The sequence below is a fragment of the Microcebus murinus genome, chromosome 7 (assembly GCF_040939455.1).
Source record: "Microcebus murinus isolate Inina chromosome 7, M.murinus_Inina_mat1.0, whole genome shotgun sequence".
Taxonomy (NCBI): domain Eukaryota; kingdom Metazoa; phylum Chordata; class Mammalia; order Primates; family Cheirogaleidae; genus Microcebus; species Microcebus murinus.
Window position 1 is genome coordinate 105,424,008 of NC_134110.1, and position 21,503 is coordinate 105,445,510.

The window sequence follows — 21,503 nt, forward strand, 5'->3', positions numbered from 1 at the left end:
TAATAAGAAAATTTTAAATGTTCTCAAAACAAATCAAAATGAAAACACAACATATCAAAACCTATGGGATAGAATTAAAACAGTAATAAGAGGAATATTTATAGCAATGAGTCCCTATGGCAAAAAGGTAGAAAAACTTCAAAAAAAAAAAAAAAAACAACCTCATGATGCATCTCAAAGTAGAAGAAAAGGAATAATAAAGACCAGTGTAGAAATAAATGAAATTGAAATGAATAAATACAAAAATTAACAAAATAAAAAGTTGGTGTTTCAAAAAGACAAACAAAATTGACAAATCTTTAGTCAGACTTCCTAAGAAAAAAAAGAAGACCCAAATAAATAAAATCAAAGATGAAAAATGAGACATTACAACTCATATATCAGAAATGCAAAGGATCATTACAGACTATCATGGGCAACTATGTGCCAAGAAACTGGAAAAACTAGAAGAAATGGAAAAATTCCTAGACATATACAAATCATATTAAACCAGGAAGAAATACAAAACCTAAATAAACCAAAACCAAGTAATGAAATAGAAGTAGTAATAAAAAGTCTTCCATCACAGAAGAGCCCAGGACACCATGGCATCATTGCTGAATTCTACCAAGCATTCAAAGAAGAACTAATATCAATAAAATTTAAACTATTCCAAAGAATCAAGGAGGAAGATATATTCCCAAATTCATTCTACAAGGCATGGCCCATATACAAAAAACAGGCAAAGGCACAACAAAAGAAAAGAAAACTATAGGCCAACATCTCTGACACACATAGCTACAAAAATCCTCAACAAAATGCTAGCTAACTGAATTCAACAACACATTAAAAAGATCATTCATCATACTCAAGTGGAATTCATCCCAGGCAAGGATTGTTCAGTCTGTACCAATCAATTGATGTGATACAGCATATCAAGAGAGTGACAAAAACCATATGATCATTTCAACTGATGCTGAAAAGGCATTCTATAAAATTCACCATCCCCTCATGATAAAAACTCTAAAAAAATTGGGTATAGAGGGAACTTATCTCAACACAATAAAAGCCATATATGACAGACCTAAAGCTTGTATCATACTGCGTGGGGAAAAACTGAAAGGCTTTTCTCTAAGATCTGGCAGAAGACAAAGATGCCCACTTTTACTACTGTTATTCAACATAGTACTGGAAGTTCTAGCTAAAGCAATCAGACAAGAGAATACATAAAGGACATTCAAAATGGAAAGAAAGAAGTCAAATTATCCTTGTTTGCACATGACATGATCTTATATCTAGAGAAACCCAAAGCTACACACACACATACACACACACAAACCTATTAGAACTGATAAAGAAATTCAGTAAAGTTGCAGGATATAAAATCAACATACAAAAATCAGTACCATATATGCCAACATGAAATAATTTGAAAAAGAAATCAGTAAAGTAATCCCATTTCCAATAGCGACAAATAAAATAAAATACCTAGGAATAAACTTAACTGAAGAACTGAAAGATCTCTATAATGAAAACTATAAAACATTGATGACAGAATTTTAAGAGTACACTACAAAATGGAAAGATATTCCATGCTGATTGATTGGAACAATCGATTGTTGTTAAAATGTCCATACTACCCAAAGCCATCTATAGATTCAATGCAATCCTTATTAAAATACCAATGATATTCTTCATAGAAATACAAAAATAACCTTAAAATTTATATAGAACCACTAAAGACCCAGAATAGCCAAAGCCATCCTGAGGAAAAATAACAAAACTGGAGGAATCACATTACCTGACTTCAAATTACACTATAGAGCGTTGGTAATCAAAACAGCATAGGACTGGCATATAAACATACACATAGACAAATGGAACAGAATAGAGAACACAGAAATAAATCCACACATATATGGGGAATTTATCTTCAACAAAGGTGCCAGGAACATACAGTGGAAAAGGACAGTCTCTTTAATAAATGGTGTTGGGGAAACTGGATATTCTTATACAGAAGAATGAAACTAGACTCTTACCTCTCACCATATTAAAAATCAAATCAAAATAGATTAAAGACCTAACTCTAACAACTAAAACTATAAAAGTACTAAGAGAAAACAGTGGAGACACACTTCAGGACATTAGCCTGGGCAAGGACTTCCTAAGTAATACCCCCAAGCACAGGTAACCAAAGCAAAATTGGACAAGTGGAATTACTAAAAGCTAAAAAGCTTCTGTACAGCAAAGAAAATGATCAACAAAGTGAAGAGAAAACACACAGAATGGGAGAAAATACTTGGAAACTACCCATCTGACAAGGGATTAATAACTAGAATATATAAGAAGCTCCAATAACTTCATAAGGAAAATAATCCAATAATCTGATTAATAAATGGGCAAAGGATATGAATAGACATTTTTTCAAATGAAGACATACAAATGGCCAACAGAGATATGAAAAAATGCTCAACTTCATTAGTTAGAGAAATGCCAGTCAAACCTACAATAAGATATCATCTCACCTCAGTTAAAATGGCTTTTATCAAAAAGACAGGCTATACCAAATGCTGATGAAGATGTGGGGAAAGGAGAAACCAGGCACACTCTTGATGGGAATGTAAATTCATACAACCACTATGGAAAAAAGTATGCGGTTCCTCAAAAACTAAAAATAGAACTACCACATGACCTAGCAATCCCACAGCTGGGTATATATCCAAAGGATTAGAATTCAGTATATCAAAAAGATACCTGCACTCCCATGTTTATTGCAGCACTATTCACAATAGCCAAGGTATAGAATCAACCTAAGTGTCCATCAACACATGAATAGATAAAGAAATTGTGGTACATATACCCAATGGTATATTATATAGCCACCGAAAGAATGACATCCTGCCATTTGCAACAACATAGATGGAACTGGAGAACATTATATTAATTGAAATATGCCTAGAACAGAAAGACAAATCTCACATATTCTTACTCATAGGTAGAAGCTAAATACTAAAACAATTGATCTCACGGAGACAGAAGGTAGAATGATGATTACCAGAGGCTGGGAAGGGTAGCAGAAAGTGGGGGATAAAGTGGGGATTATTGATGGGTATAAAAATATAGTTTGATAGTTAGATCAAGTGAATAATATTTGATACCACAAAAAAGTGACTATAGTAAACAATAAGTTAGGGTAGTCTTTAAAATAACTGAAAGAGTAGAATTGGAATGTTCCTAACAAAGAAATGATAGATGCCTGAATGCCTGAGGTAATGGGTACCACAATTACCCTGATTTGATTTTTTCACATTCTATGCTTGTATCAAAACATCGCATGTACCCTAAAAAGATATATAGCTATTATGTACCCATTATAATTAAACATTTTAAAAATAAAAATTATTGTTCATAAAAAGTGTCAAAAACTATCTTATGCAAGTTTGGGTATAACATTTTTAAAATAATCAATATAATTCTACTGATAGAATTTTTTCAAATAATATAACATTTTAAATAGGTATAAGCAAAATAATTTGATAACATTCATGACTCATTCTTCATGCAAACTAGGAATTTGCATGCATGAAGATTCATTCTTCATGAAAACACATTCTTTTGCACTTTGAAAACTAGGAATAGAAGTGAAATTTCTCACCCTGATAATGCACATAAAAGAAAAATCTACACTGACATTATATTAATATTAATATTTAAAGTTCTTTCTAAGATTGGGAGTAAAGCTATGACTACTTTTGTTTCATTACTGTACTGAGTTTCTAGCCATTGTTATAAGGTAAGAAAAAAGAAAAAAAAAGGTTTATATATTGAAAAGGAAAAAGAAAAACGGTCTTATTAATAACTAATATGAACATATAGTGTAGATATCCTAAAGAATCTTAAGAAAATTAAAACTATTAGAAATATAACTGAATTTTTAAAAGTCACAGGATACAAAGTCAATACATAAAATAAATTGTATTTTTATACTAGCAAAAGACAGTTGGAAAATAAAACCTAACAAAAAGCAATATCATTTTTAATGAAAACAAGAAACATTAACAAATTAGGGATAAATTTAAGAATACATGGTAGAATAGAAGATAAAAAAATTAGAAAATCATTGCTGAAGTAAAGAATACCTAAATAAATGGAGAGAAAGACTTTATCCATGATTTGAAAGATTCAATATTGTTATGATAGCCCTATAATTAACTAAAATTTAAAAAAATATTTTGGCATTTGTTTGTAGAAATAGGTAAACTATTTCAAATTTATGTGGAAAGGCAATGAACCTAGAATAACCAACATGATTTTTTAAAGGGAAAAATTAAAGGATACTACCAAACTTTATAACTTATCAAAAAAGACAGTAATTAATACATAGTATTACTGATAAAAGAATGGATACATAGATCAATAGGACAGAACAGAGAGTCCTGATAAAGTTCTGTGGATATTTGCCAATTCATTTTTTTTACAAAGATACCAAGGAAATTCCATAGAGAAATGATAGTCTCTTCCAAAAATGGTGTTAGAACAACTGGATATTCACATGAAAAAAGAAAGAAACAAATTTGAAAGTCATCTCATTGAGCAAATAACATTTAACTAAAGTCATATCATGTACCTAAAAAATGTAAACACTAAAATTATAAATTCTAGAAAGATACTTAGATGCGATATTTCTTATTAATGAAATTAATACGAAGCCCTACATAGCCATTAATACATGTAAGTGCACATATTTCACACAAACTATACACTCACTTTTGCATCTATATACACGCTTGTAAATACAAATACATAAATATTATTAATATTTATATTAAAATAACCTTAAAGTATTCACCAATGTATTTTCATAAATAACTTTCTATTTTACTATGGTTAGCAGAGAAGCTGAATGCCAGATAAATTGATTTGCCAAATGCCATTGCAGGTGGAATGAAGCCTTTGCTCTCGGTGTTCAGAAGGCACCTTTCTTTTATGCTCTCTAAACGGAGAGCTTTTGTGATAGGTGCCACATTGCTCACTCCTATTTCTTTACTGATTTTCAATGTGATTAATTTTGCATTTGTTTTTCTATTTTCATTTTTATGAAAATATATATGGAAATAAATTAGAACTTTTCAATTTAAAAATTCTTGAATTATTCTAACAATGTAACAGTGAACCATGGACTGAAAAGGGATAATGAAGTCTTTAGAAGGTAAGCTAAAGACATATAAAAATAATTTTTGAAAAGGCACGAAATGCAAGAATTTTCACTTGAACAGACCTTGTCATTATGTTTTCCCGAGTCAATGTTAAGATAGTGACTTTCACATACTGACTTGAAGATTGAGGAGCAGCATTTGACACACTGTTCCGATCTCCTTTTGGATCCTAATTAAGCTTCCGCTCAGCCCTGTGCCAGGGGCAAATGTGATCAGCATGCAAGGAGCTCGCTGAATCCTCCCCTGATCAGCCCAGAGGGGAGAGCCCAGGGCGCAGTCCTGGAGCTCGCATCATCTATGCATTTCTGCAGTGACGTTAAAATGTTTCAACCCTTTGTACAACCCCACACTTCATCAAGTGCATACATGCTCTGAGGCTCATGAAAAACCATTTTGAGATGCACCATTCATGTGGTTATGGACCAAACGTGTGTGTCCCCAAAAATGCCATGTTGAAATCCTAATCCCCATAAAATAAAATGGTTTTAGGAGCCCCTGGAAGACCAGTCATGAGGGTGGAGCCCTCCTCGTGACAAGTGCCCGTATAGGAAGAGCGAGGAGAGGCTTTCATGCGCTCTCTCTTTCCTCCCCATCCCCATGCTCCCGCCAGGGAGAGGGCAGGAAGGAGGCCACCTGCACACCAGCAGGGCCCTCGCCAGTCAAATCCGCCGTGTCCATATCGCAGACTTCCCAGGCTTCAGAGCCATGTGGGAAAGAAACCTTACTGTGTAAGCCACACTGCCTGTGGCAATTTTTATAGCAGCCTGAGCTAAGACACATGTCATTCTCCTGATTTATTGGTCTAATAAGCCTGATGAAAAATGGTCACATGAAATCAGTCCACTGTGTTTTTGTCTTTATAAACTCATGCTGGATTGTCGTTTTCATTGTTTGTCCTACTGTCCAGAATGGCACATTTAGCATAATTTAAGAACACACACACAGAGACACACACACAGACACACACATAGCCATATGCACAAACACGCACACACACAAACACACAGACACACACACAAACACACAGACACACACAGACACACAGACACACACAGACACACACACAAACACACAGACACACACACACAAACACACAGACACACACACAAACACACAGACACACACAGACACACACAGACACACACAAACACACAGACACACACAGACACACACAGACACACACAGACACACACAAACACACAGACACACACAGATACACACAGACACACACAGATACACACAGACACACACAGACACACACAGGCACACACACAAAGGCACACACACAGACACACACAGATACACACAGATACACACAGACACACACACAGGCACACACACACAGACACACACACAGGCACACACACACAGACACACACACAGGCACACACACACAGACACACACACAGGCACACACACACAGACACACACACACATGCTCTTTCCTGTGCGTCCCTGTTTATATCTATATGTTTCCATTATTGTTTAGAAATATTTGTGGAATAGTTATTCCCCTGATCTCCAATGGTACATTTTGCATAATGGAAGAATACAGGATTAAAAATCAAAGTACCTAAATCTCAGGTGACCCAAAATATAGATGTAGCCATTGTATACTTCACTGTTCACACGTAAATATATTTTTATATTTGTGGATATGGATGTGTGTATATGTATATACACACAAATTGTATATACTCCACAGAAAATTTTGTGACTTAACAAGGAATAGAGTGCTTTAATCTAAATTTTTTGGGTTTTCATTCAATACATAATAAATACCACATATCAGAAAATGTCATTAAACTCAAAAGTATCTTCCTTTTCTAAAATGTACAGACACACAGAAAATCATGACTCACAAGTTATACTTTCCGCATTCCTTGCACGCTGGGTGGATGGCGTTCTCTCGGCTGTGGGTGCTGTCACTGGACGGGTTGTGGTCAACGACGGGCGCAGCAAAGCCAGGCAGCAAGTGTGTCTCTCAGTAATTGGGAGAAGGAGGGAACGTGTTCTCATGGCAATTGGTGGTTGTCCTTTAAGATTTCGCCGTCAGCAGAACTGGGACCTCCAGGAAGTCCCAAAAGGTGCCATAGACACAAGTTCACAAAGACGTGTGTATGAGTTGGGTCCCCAGAGAGACGGCAGGAGCAGGACAGGATGTGCATCCACAGGAGAGGCGTGTTAAGGAACTGGCTGGCAGCGCTGCGGGGGCTCAGTGGGTCCAAGGTCGGCAGGGTAGGCTGGCAGGCTGGAGACTCAGAGAGCTGCCAGCCAGGTGCAGGCTGTCTGCTGGAGGCCATCTTTGTCTCTCAAAGTCTGCAACGAGCTGGGTGAGGCCCACCCACAGCGGGGGAGACCTGCTTTACTCAAACACCACTGAGCTAAATGGTGCTGTCATTCAAAAAATTCCTTCACAGGAATGTCAGAGCAGTGTTTGACCAAATATATGGCACTGTGGCCCAGGCAACCTGAAAGGTAAAACTAACCATCAGAACATGAATTCAGCTACTGGGAATCATGTGAAAGCTTAGTGAAAAGGGGTGAACTCAGGTTGAAACAAACCACCAAACAGGAAAAAACAGTTGGGTTATGTGAAGCATCATTAAAACTAGCAAATTGCCTCTTGCTCAATACGGGTTTGTTGTGACAGCTGGTGTGTGCTAGCTGGCTCCGTCTACAGACACCGAGCTGGCGAAGGTGGCATCACAAGAAAAGAAGATGTTAAAGCATGCACGACTTGCTGTTGGTAGAAACGCTGGATCTAACCTAGATAACTGAGGCAGCATGGACTCTCATCTCCAAAATTATGCCTAGGGTCCGGCAGGTAGAAGCTGTTTTTCAACAATTTGGGATGCAGATATTTCTTTCAATGTTTCTATCTCTGTTTCACTCAAAGAAAAAAGGATTAAAAAAGATAAAAATAAAAATTTTGTTAGACTTCATAAAAAATAGAAATAGAAATACACACATAGACACACAGAGGCACACAAATGAACTACTGTTGAAAATCAGAAATATAGATTATATATCATAATGCTGAGAAGTTTTCACTAACTTTGTCCTCTGAGGGACACAGGTTAAGGAAAGCAAGTGGCAACAAATGAGATCATTGCTATCCTAAGCAGAAAGACAGGTTAGGAAATAAACAAGAAGAAAGCAAAGTTCAACTCCATTGGTGTCACTAGTTAGTAATTCAAAACCGTTAACAGCCAGAACTGGGGCACCCACACATCCGCCCCGCCCGGCGCCCGCCCTGGGGAAGACACGGGGCAGCGGAGGAGCTCACCAGCGCTGCCTGGCTCCTTCTGGAAACCACATTGTGCAGTATCCAGGTGTAGACAGTAGACGTGCCGTCAGGAGCTGAAGACTGTAGAAGGGATCCTCAGTGCAACGTCACAGACAAGTGCACTCATTTCCTACCGCTTCATAACAAATCAGCACAAATTCAGTGTTTTAAGAAAGCGGGAGTGTATTATCTCACAGTGTCCCTAGCTCAGGAGGCCGGGCACCGCTCCGCGGGCTCCTCTTGCCAAGGCCGTCACTGAAAGGAAGTGTTGGCTGGAGCTGTGATCTCACTCGAGGCTTGAGGACTTCTTGGAAGCCCGCTGGCTGCTGGCGTAACCCATTTCTCTCAGTGGTGTGACTGGCGTCCTCCGTTCCATGCGATGGCAGTCCAGGAGCCTTCTCGTGTCCCAGAGACCGCCCTCAGATCCTTGCCTCTTGGCCCCTCCCACAAGGACTATTTCTTCCAAGCCGGCAGGAGAATCTATCTTGCTTCAAAATTCTGCAACCTCTTGATTAGGTCAGGACCGTTCAAGGTAAGCTCTTTTTCAACTAACTCAAAGTCAGCTGATTAGGGACTTTAATCACATCTGCAAAATCTCTTCGGCCACACACTGTAGCACAACCATGGTAGTGATATCCTATGTCCTTTACAAGTCCCACTTGCACACAAGGGGAGGAAATTAACAAGGCATCACACCAGGGGCGGTTGCTTTGGAGAACGGCTTAGAATCCGCCTGCCGGGGCGGGGTGGAGGAGCGAGACCGGAGCTCTGAGAAAGGGCAGCACAGAGGCACCAATGTTCCAGAATCACAGTTTGAGAGGGGGTGGCAGCACCAAACTGCCTGCATTTTCCAGAATTGATATCATCTTCTTTATGTCAAAGAACCTAGCAGAGAAGAGAGAGAGCCTGTTTTAAATGTGTTAATGTGCGATATCTGACGTCCCCTGAGAAATAAATCTGAGGAGGCAAGGTGCTAAGGGCAGGTGCAAACTGTTAGTGAATTACTGTTTTGCATTTGTACTTCTTCTGAAATATGTTTATTTTGTTTGATGACTGGCCCCTTTTATGACAGAAAACTAATTCAAAGAACTAACAAATCACAAAAAAATAAGAATAAAATCTATGATGTAAAAAATACAGAAATATAGAGAAATTACAGGAGAAAACTGAATTATTCTCACACTGAGTTCTAGGAAGGTTGAAATGATAAGTTACAGTAAAAGAAAGGCACCCTCACGTATGCAGTCTTGCTGGCTGAAAAGAATGCGCAGCTGCAGCTTTCTGAAAATAAGAATAAAACTTTTAAAACAATTACAATTAAAGGTCCATAAAACATAAGAATTTAATAATGGGAACTCTTGGTAAAAAATAATTTAAAAAAACAGTCAAAACCAAAGATAGACATAAACACCAAAAACAATGTTTTTGACACTATCATAAAAGAATATGATATATATATCATCTTTACTATTTTTTATTTTACTCAATTTTTTAAGTGAATTCTACAGAACATTGGTTCTCAATGATGTTCTCCGAGGGAAAAAAGAGCATATCTAAAAATGTTTGGGAAGCACTCCCAGTCTGTTTCTCTTCTTGGAGAGTTACCTTGGCGTATAAAGGGTGTAAGTAATTCTGGGATAAAGAATTCTTCTTTTCTTCCTGAAGTGTTCCCCAAACTCCTTGACCAAGAACACTTATTTGGTTTTGCCACGGTACCTCCCGTCCCATTAACAACCATAGCAATTTCATTTTTTTCCTAATTGTGCAATAATGCTACCCCCTGGTGGTGTACCAAGCAAGACAAAAATCGTAGTAATGATGAATTTAATTTAGGTGAATACTTTTGTAAAATTGGGATAAGAGACATTTATTTTGGACCATCTTAGATCTTGACTACAATGACATATGGAGAAAAACTGTTTGTGTGACTATAATGTGAAGACATTGAATATATAATTTTCACCATGAAGGAAAAATTGAGTGTAAAAGTATATAGCTTTTTATAATTTATAGAGTGGCCAGTGCCAGGATACAATTCTTCTGGATTAATAAGATGGTCTACTTTTAAAAGAAGACTCAAAATTAATTATGACTAAAATGGAGTTCTTGCTTCTTCATAGCCAGGAGATAAATGTTTGCTCTACAGAGATTAAAATGGAAAGAGATTAATAACTGAATTAAAAAGAGGATGACTTACTTTACAAATCTGATAATAATTGTATTTTTACTAAAATAAATGTTGCTTTTTTAATACACAAAATATTGGTGCTAGATTCCTTACTATTATGCGTAAAGATCAAACTTATCTGAAACATGACAAACGTTTTCTAAAATCATTAAGTATAGTATAAAATGGCAAATTTAGAGGATATTCAAGTATATTAAACATAAATAGTATAAAAATAGCAATATCAATGTGGTTATATGACTGAATATTTAAAATATATTAATTTTTTTCTTTTCAAACATTTTAATTTCTTGAGGTTGAGTTTTCATGTGTGATGTGTGTGTGTAGTTGTGTTTTGTGTAAATACCACTCACTTTACTATTATATTAAATCTGTAGCAGTTGTACAACTAGTTGAAAACACAAATTAAAATTTGTAGCATAACATAGTACTATACCAAACCAAAATTTACTATATTACCCATAACTATTTGAGGAAGTTGAATGTGGTTTATTTCATTGCTAGGTATTATTTTGAAGTGGAAAGATTTCATTTATTTTACTCATGCTGACAGATGCAATCCACGTCTTGGAATAATACTTTCTGTGCTAAGAGACCTGAGTCTTCAGTGGCCATCACACTCTAAAAAATTAAGGGTCAGTGATAGTGGACCAGCATGCCAGAAAGAACATTATATTATTTCTATTAATTAGCTAAATATACAGTTGTAGCTTTATTTTATATGAATAGTAATATTCCATTCCAATTTTGAACTTGGAACATTCAGATCTTTTAATTTAATTTTGTAAAAGGTATGATATTGACTTTGGAAGTTTTTTGTCAAAGAAAGTTATCTTTTTCTGTATTTAAATTATATGCAGAAAGGTAATAACCACACCATTGCTAAGCCATCAAATACCATCTCTGTCTTCAATTGCTTACGTGGGTAAGAAGGGAGACGTGAGCTGTGTTCGTTTGTCACTACTGTGTGTTGCTTATTTAATTCTCTCTTGTTTGCAGAGTTTCTGAGCTCAGGCTCACAGTTGCTGAATCATTAGAATAGAATCATAAGTTAAGTAAATTTATATTTCTTCTTCCTACACAATCCTCAGGCGTGGGCTTACAATTCTCTGAGGCACAGGAGAGTCTGAATGAGATTGGAAGTGCTTCCTGGCAACAGCATCTGCTCCCCTCGCCACAGCAGGCGGGTATTTCCAAGCACATTTGAAGGGCACAGGGCACTTAGCACCCCGCCAGGATAAGGGAGTGTTTCTCCTGTGGCGGTTTGCTTTACTATTTTGAGAAGGTATTCAGGTGTAATGCCAACTCCGACCTGAGCAGCAGTGAATGTCAGAACATTCAACTTCACTTCTCTTACTCTCTAGCTCTTTTCTCTAGTTATTTTTCTGAATTTGTTTTCTTCTTGTATTCAAAACTTATCGAGAAAAGACAGATTCTAGCAGAAATTAGAAAAAAGAAGCAAAAAAGCGAGCATACAGCAGACGAGGGCAGGAAGAAGGAGTACCTGAGACCCTGGGGGACTCCACAGGAGGAGGCTGCGGAGGAGAACTGGAAGCTGAGACCGCCAGAGCTGCCTGGAGACCAGCGGGAAGGGTAGGTGGATAAATCACCTTTCCCCTCCCCTGCATTTGGGACTGCTGGTGGGCTCCCCAGCGGGTGGAGAGACCTACGGACACCAGCCCAGAGACGGCCACTGCCAGCTAGCGGTGAGCCTGTAGTGGACACGGCACCAGACTCCCAAATCCCTCGGGCACCTCCGTGTGCACAGACCGGAGCCGCATGGCAGGCACCATATTGCCTCCTCCTCCCCTCCGCCGACCCTACCCGCAGCTGCCTAGAAAGACAATACAGCCACCAGCCGGAGGCACCTCCAGGGAACGGGACCTTCCCTTTTGGAACCCTACAGCAGACTAAGGGGAACTCAGACTATGAGCTCCCTACCCGCCAGCCCTCCCAGGTGCTGCTTGCACAGTGTTCCCAGGAAAACGGTGCCGACTCAGAGGCTGAGAGACACAGACCCAGCTTGGGCTCCCTGTGGGTGAATTGGGACCGGAACTCCTCTCCCTGGTGGGGATACAGTTTGAACTCTGGGACCCAGAGGTCAGACCTGAAGACCAGATCCCGTGCACCGAGGGCTAGCATTGCCCGGGGCACTGAAGGGATATTTGTGAACAGCCTGCTGAGGTGTGTGTGCCTCCAGGGGCAGATCAGCGTCTTAGAGGGCAACCCTCCCACCAAAGGGAGGCCATGCGCCCAGCCCAGGTGGCGTTCCTGTTCTGGAACCTCCCCGCCGGCATCACAATCTGGGGAGGCCTGGTGGCGTGTGGTCTGGCCTGCTGGCAGAGGCCAAGGAGTAGCTGGGGAGTTGGGGAGGGTAGAAAGAAGTGAGGCCCGCTCCAGACTGCGGGTCTCAGACAGCCCCACCCCCATAAGCAGACTTTCTGGCTGAGCGGGACCATTCCAGCCCCGCCCTGACAGCTGGAAGCAGAGAACAGAACTTTGACCTCTGCTAAAGGCACTGGTGGTGCCTGAGGGCAGGCTTACCCAACCCAGCTCCGCCCAGAACACGTGCTGATAACAGGACACAAAAACAACAGCATAGCCTGTTCCTCCAAGCAAGCACCACATACTGACAGGGACGGCATCCTGCACAGCCTTTTCACAGCACCCACTGACTCATTATACAGGGAGTGGTCGAATCTCACCCACAGACACCACCTAACGGCTCAGAAACTAAACAAGGCGTGTGAATACCCAAACAATAACTTAAAGGAAAGAAACAACATCTGATCGACATGGGAAGAAATCAGTGAAAGAACTCAGGAAATATGAATAACCAATCGGAAAACGCACCCCCAAAAGAGGAGCACCAGCCCCCTAGAAATGGACACCAACCCAAATCAGGCAACCAAAATGACAGAAGAGAAATGTCGTATGTGGATCATAAGAACACTCACCGACCTGCAACAACAACTCAATAACCAACACAAAGAAACCACAAAAAGCCTCCAGGACCTAGAACAAAAGTTCACTAAAGAAATAGACACAATGAAGAAAAGTTTAACTGAACTCCTGGAAATGAAGACTCAATTCAGGGAACTACAAAATACAGTGGAAAGTCTCAAGAACAGGGTAGATCAAACAGAAGAAAGAATCTCAGAGATTGAAGATAACACCTTCCAACTAAATAAAACCGTCACAGAGATAGAGCAGAGAAACAAGAGAAAAGAGCAAAGCCTACAAGAGATGTGGGATTATGTGAAGAAACCTAATGTGAGGGTCATAGGGTTACCAGAAGGGGAAGAGGACAACACCCAAGGTTTGGATAAGCTATTTGAAGATATAATAGAGGAAAATTTCCCAGGCCTTGCTCAAAATCTCGGTATACAAGTTCAAGAAGCTCAGAGGACCCCTGGGAGATTCAATGCAAACAGGAAGACGTCACGACATGCAGTAATGAGACTGACCAAAATATCAACTAAAGAGGCCCTTCTAAGAGCTGTAAGACAAAAGAAGCAAGTGACATACAAGGGAAAGCCAATTCGAATAACACCAGACTTCTCTAATGAGACTTTACAAGCAAGGAAAGACTGGGGCCCCATTCTCACTCTTCTGAAACAAAACAATGTGCACCCTAGAATCTTATTCCTTGCAAAACTAAGCTTTATATATGAAGGAGAAATAAAGACAGTCTCAGACAAGCAAAGTCTCAGAGAATTCACCAAGACAAGACCAGCCCTACAAGAAGTACTCAAAACAGTGTTACACATGGAACACCATAATAAAAACTCATGAATATAAAAACAATCAAACCCCAAAGATTAAAGGCCAGATAATACAATGGCTCAAGAGAGAAATCAAAGCAACAACATCCAACCCAACACAATGAACAGTAATCTACCTTACCTATCAGTTCTCTCAATAAATGTGAATGGCTTAAACTCTCCACTCAAGAGACATAGGCTGGCTGAATGGATAAGAAAATACAGGCCAAGTATATGCTGTCTTCAGGAAACACATCTAACCTGCAAGGATGCATATAGACTAAAAGTAAAAGGGTGGAGATCAGTATTCCAGGCAAGTGGAAGCCAAAAGAAGGCTGGCGCGGCAGTTCTAATATCAGATGATTTAGTTTTTAAACCAACAAAAATAGTGAAAGACAAAGAGGGTCATTATATAATGGTGAAGGGCACACTTCAACAAGAAGAGATAACAATTTTAAATATATATGCACCCAACTTAGGTGCACCCAGATTCATAAAGCAAACCTTACTGGATCTAAGCAAATGGATTAATAGCAACTCCATAATCACCGGAGATTTCAACACCCCACTGACAGCACAAGACAGATCCTCCAAACAGAAAATTAATAAAGAAATAATGGACTTGAACAAAACCTTGGAACAACTGGGTCTGACTGACATCTAGAGGACATTCTACCCAAAATCCACTGAATATACGTTCTTCTCATCAGCTCACGGGACATTCTCTAAGATTGACCATATCCCAGGACACAAAGTAAATCTCAAGAAATTTTAAAAAAATAGAAATCATACCATGTACGTTCTCAGATGACAGTGGAATAAAACTAGAAATCAACCCTAAGAGAAACTCACATTTCTACACAAAAACGTGGAAATTAAACAACCTCCTACTAAATGATTACTTCATAAATGAAGAAATCAAGATGGAAATAAAAAAATTCTATACTCCTACACTGCTGGTGGGACTGCAAACTAGTTCAACCTCTGTGGAAAGCAATATAGAGATACCTTAAAGTGATACAAGTAAATCTACCATTTGATCCAGCAATCCCATTGCTGGGCATCTACCCAAATGATCCAATGACACTCTACAAAAAAGACACCTGCACTCGAATGTTTATAGCAGCACAATTCATAATTGCAAGGCTGTGGAAACAGCCCAAGTGCCCATCAATCCAAGAATGGATTAATAAAATGTGGTATATGTATATCATGGAGTACTATTCAGCTCTAAGAAACAATGGTGATAAAGTATATCTTATATTTTCCTGGTTAGAGCTGGAACCCATACTATTAAGTGAAGTTTCCCAAGAATGGAAAAACAAGCACCACATATACTCACCAGCAAATTGGTATTAACTGAACAGCACCTAAGTGGTCACATAGGTACTACAGTAATAGGGTATTGGGCAGGGGGGAGGGGGGGAGGGGGGCGGGTATATACATATATAATGAGTGAGATGTGCACCATCTGGGGGATGGTCATGCTGGAGACTCAGACTTGTGGGGGGAGGGGGGGAAATGGGCATTTATTGAAACCTTAAAATCTGTACCCCATAATATGCGGAAAAAAAAATATGTCGAGGCCGGGCGCGTTGGCTCACGCCTGTAATCCTAGCTCTCTGGGAGGCCGAGGCGGGCGGATTGCTCGAGGTCAGGAGTTCGAAACCAGCCTGAGCAAGTGCAAGACCCCATCTCTACTATAAATAGAAAGAAATTAATTGGCCAACTAATATATATAGAAAAAATTAGCCAGGCATGATGGGGCATGCCTGTAGTCCCAGCTACTCGGGAGGCTGAGGCAGAAGGAATGCTTGAGCCCAGGAATTTGAGGTTGCTGTGAGCTAGGCTGACGCCACGGCACTCACTCTAGCCTGGGCAACAAAGCGAGACTCTGTCTCAAAAAAAAAAAAAAATGTCAAATAAATAAAAAGAGAAAAAAAAAATTTATCATAATTGCTCTATGTTCACTTCATCCAAAATGTTCCAGTACTTACACTGATTGCCTTAGGTGTGTAGTTCCTTAAATTTAGGAATAGTCCATCGAGTCAATCTGTTTAAAGAGAAGATGGAATAGTCAATGAAACATATTTGAAAAAATTGATGATTTTATGCAATTTCCAGAGCAAAGGGGATTCACAAAAAAATGTAACACATAACAATACCACTATGATTGATTTTCAGGACTGACAAGCTTATTTGTTTCCCTCTGATACTCGGAGATCATTGATCTTCTCTGGATCCTGATATTCTTTAAAACATGAGGACATTTTGTTTGTTATTTGAAAAGTGTATTCCACCTCAATAATAGCAATAGCCACAGAGCGCAGCACTTCTAGCACTATGTGCCAAGCACCGTTTCAGTGTTTCGTGTGTATGGACTCATTTAGATCTGTGCTCATTCAGTGCTGTCTTCATCGCCTTGCCACAGACAGGGAAACCGAGGCACAGGCCAGTGAAGGCGCTGCTGCAGCTTCACCCCTCGGCCTGGGCCCGGCAGGAGCATGGGCAAAGGGGGCGCCCCAGGCCCTCTGCTCAGACTCTAGACGCTGCGCTGTGATAGGGGATGACGTGCTCTTTTGTATATTTTGCTTTATTTTCTCAATAAAAATGTAACGTGCTTTCATTACATTTCTTTAGCGGTTCTGATGGGAAAAGAAATGAGATTTCCCAAAATGACTATTTAACAGCCCTAATTAAAGTCATGTTTTTAATTAATCATATAATACAGCCTCAAATTTTTTATAGAATATGATAAATTTCAACTTTACATTCATAGTGAGAATTGTTGTTCTATTTTTAATCATTATTTTACCATGTTACCTTTTCCTTTCATATATGTTTTCTAAAAACAGATAATGGTTTATAATTATATAATATTTTAACTTTGTAATTTCAGTGGATGTAATCTAATTCTGGCAATTTTGTAAGCTTTCTAAATGGCTTTATGGTTCACATTGATTTTGTTAAGGAATCTGAGATAAGAAGGATATTGTGATCATCTCTAAACTGGCAACCAGAGCACTGCACATGAATGTTTTCTTTTCTGAACTGTGAAATAAAACACCAGTGGGAAAGACCTGGTGAATATGTGAACTGACCGAGTGGAACGTGGTGCTTTGAATCAAGGTTCCTGATCCTACCATTGCCACTGGTTTCAAAGAAGCAAAGAGAAAAGAAAGAAACCAGATAGGCTGCCTATTTTAAAAGCAGTTAATGGCTAATAGTGTATAATATACATTGTCCTGAGTCTGGGTAGTTTTCAAGATGTGGAGATTCTTTAGTTTTATTTGAATTACGAAACCATTTTCTCTAGAAAAGTTACTGATTTTACCTATTTTAGTATTCAAAATAAACCTTCTAGGGGCCTTGCCCTATATTATGGCATGTCACTTACCAAAAGGACAAGTACTATATAGTTGGGCCTGTTGAGAGGTGTTTTTAGTATTCTTCGCATTTGTTTATGACTTGACACATTAGCGCTGTGTTAGAGCTGTGCTATACATAATTGTGAAGAGATAAATACTGGTGAGTTCAGGGGAAAAAAGGTTTATTTCTTGAAAAAAACCTGGGCTTTACAGGACGGAAACATTCCTGGGGTGGTGACCGTGGCCGGTGCACCTTCTCCCCCTCACTGAGGGCAGAGTGGCCAAGGCTGGCTTGTAGGTCGGGACCTGCTTTGCACGCTCGGTGCTTCCACAGGGCACAGCGTCCTCCTCGTGGCCGCTGAGTCCCCTTAGAAAGAGCCGGGCTTGAGTTGGAGCCAAGGTTTTCAGAGACAAGATTGAAAAACTAAGTTTGATAAGTTGAGCCAAAGGCAGAAGCAAGACTGAACAGAAGAGATAGTCCCAGAGGACCCAAATGGAACATGAACAAAGAAGGGGCTGTTGGAAGTGACTGTCACTGCAGGTGTGGAAGCTCCAGAGTGCTTCTTCATGGACGGGATGCACCGACTTGGAGATTTATGTTCTGAGTCAACCTGGCAAATTCCTCTGCTTAACTCAGGATTGGATACTTAGCATTGATTCCAAGGCTTTTTAGTTGACTGCATTACCTAGTTCCTAGAGCTCTGTGCTGAATATAGCCAGTGGTACTGTTCAACTTACTCATGCATGCAACTAATATAATAGATAATTGAAAAACCCAATGATCAAAAGGAATTCTCTAGCATCTATTATAATTCTTATTATAACAAGAAAACTGGAAACAATAATAGCAGCTAACATTTATGAAATGCTTAATCCTAGACACTGTGCTAAGATTACCTACCTCTCCTTTACTTTTCCTAACACTCTTAATAGGTTATCATTGCTACTATTGCTACATAATAGGAGAGATATTGTTGAAGCTTATGAAGTTTGTGTAACTTACTAAAGGCCACACGGCTTGTAAGTGGGGTGCCCAGCTCTCGACCTAAGTCTTATTATGCTTACCCTAAGATTGTCATGTAGTTATTTCTTCTCTGCAGAAGTTGATAATGGTTGTCATTAGGACATTGTCACCAGAGGGCTCACGCATGGTAGGCACTTGATGAATGAATGAAGGAGTAACATTTGTTTTCCCCACTCTGGAAAAATGATCTCTATCACATATGTCCCTCCTCCACACTAATACACAGAAACGGTTATTTGTTGTTGGATACCCATGGAACGGTGAAATCAAGGGAGAGTACATGGGCATCTGGGGCCTTGGGTAAAGTCTCCAGCATGCGGTGGTCGCAGGGGGAGAGAGCCAGACCGGCACCATCAAGAGGTGGCAGACGGCAGCTGTGGCAAAGGGGCATCTCCTTCCCTGCCTCACTCTATAAGAAAACTCAACATTACTCCAGGGGAAACTGAACTTGAGGTTCTTGTTGTTGAATGTAAACAGAGAACTCAAGTCATTTCATTTATAATAAAGGAAAAGTAATTATCGATGATCAAGAGATTTGGGGCATCTATGTTGCAAAAGATTTTACATTTAACTCAATTTCATCTCTGAAGATAGTGTCAACGTTATCCCAGGCTAAAACAAGGTAATCAAACCCTTATGTGTAATTTAACAAATAATTTTAGTATGTGTGCATATATTAAACCTTGCAGAATTACATTGATGAGATAATGCTTGAATTTCCATGTATCATTTAAATCTAATGATTTAATTAAGTTTTGATAAGTTTTAATTCGTTATTTAACCTCAACCACAGCTTATAAGATAGCCCAGAATGCTTATTTCTAACTAATATGCACTGCATGCAATAAATTCTCATGTAAACATTCATATAGCTTATTAATATTTAAGGCCACTCTTCTTGTTGCCAACTATGTTTTAATCAAATGTATTATTTCAAATTTATCAAATAAAAGTAGAACTTTATTAAATGTTACTAATATTTCATAAACTATAAACTTCTCATGCCAAAATATAACCAGTTTATTTCTAGACTCTTAAAATGGAGAAAAAATATTTCATGTTTTCTTAGAACTTTCCAGGTAAAGAATAATTCACCAATATTCATCTATTGCCATGTTTCCATTTAGTTCTAGTTTTAATTGTTTTTTCTCTATCATCCTCCCAGGGATCCATTGTAGCAGTCATAATATCGTGGACAGAGTATGTGCTCAATAAATCAAAAATCAAAGATTTTAACAGTTGAATGAGATGTTAAACATTACCTAGTTAAGTGACCCACACAATGATTGAAGCTCAGTTAAATAATAATAATCAAATTGAACACCAAAAAGTGCTCCTTCAACAAAGGAATATCTCAATCAATCAATCAAATACACCAACTTTACTAGACTCATTAAATGGGCCAAACTAACTTGGTTAGTTTCTTTTTTGCTGCACGAGTCTGGGAGGATTCCAATTGTAATCTATTATGGATAATGACTGGAATAATTAACAGTTTGAGTTATTTAAATTTTAGAAAATTTAAAGAGTAAGACGAATTCCTAAAGAGATGTTATGGACTGAATGTTTGTATCCTCCTCAAATATGTGGAAGCTCAAACCCCCATGTGATGGTATTTAGAGGTAGGGCCTTTGGGCAATAGTTAGGTTTAGATGAGCGTGGGCCCCGATACTGGGATTAATGTCCCTATCATAGGAGGAAGAGACTCTGTTTCCCAGTGGAGACAAGAGGAGGTTGTACCAGTATGCACCAAGGAGGCCCTGCCCATAAGCCGGGAGAGAAGGCCTCGAATGAAACCTGCCATGTTGGCGCCTTGGCCTCCAGGACCATGAGAAAGTCCTACGGTTTAAGCCTCTCAGTCTCAGTCTATGGTATTTCATTATGGAAGCGGGGCCGAATAGAGTGAAAACTTAGCAGAATTTGATTGAAAAATATTAATAGAAGACAAAGACATGAGCTGTAAGTTGAACAGAAAATAAAAGTAAGTGGAAACAACAGGCTATAAAGAGAACAAGAAGGATTCTGGGAAAAAAAAGTTGTGATAAAGGTAAATAATTAAACTGGATACTTCAAAGATGTCTCAAAGGGAAAAAAATACATTAAATCATTAAATGAAATGGTCAAGAGAAATATCACTCAATCCTGAAAAATTTGCTTATTCCATATATAAAAGTGACAAAACTTGAGTGAGTTGTTTTACATAGTAGATCAGCATTTGGTTATATATATTTTAGATTCGTGTCTCTGAAGTATTGTTTGAAACAGTAATGATACATGCTGCATGTAGATACATATTCAAAGAATTCATTTTTTAGAATTATTTATAACTTTAATTTTTAAGAAGAATCTGAGTGATTATAAAGATACAAGAATAAGTATGCATTCTTTACAACCAAGTAGAGGTTGTAGAAATGTACAACCTCAGTTATTTTTTTTTTTTTTACATTACATTCACTGTACATGGTAGACACTGAAGAACTCTAATAAATTTTATTGAAAACACATTCATTGCCTATCTTCTAATTCATTAATTCTCTTCCCAACTTGTCCATTCTGCTATGAAATTCATCCCTGGAGCCCTTAATCATTTTTCATGGTGTAATTTATATTCTAGAACATGTTAATCGCAGCTCTTACTAAGTTTGTTCTCAATATCTCTGATAAATGGGCCATAA

The 21,503-nt window shown here is 38.6% G+C and overlaps 1 long non-coding RNA gene across 1 annotated transcript in view; it reads right to left on the bottom strand.

The window, feature by feature from the left end:
- LOC105885251 (uncharacterized) overlaps positions 1-7,637 on the bottom strand; it is a 33,728-nt gene extending 26,091 nt beyond the window's left edge. Inside the window, exon 1 of the long non-coding RNA XR_012920054.1 lies at positions 7,058-7,637. This is a non-coding gene — a long non-coding RNA (uncharacterized LOC105885251). The remainder of the gene's footprint in view (positions 1-7,057) is intronic.
- Positions 7,638-21,503: the final 13,866 nt, after the last annotated feature.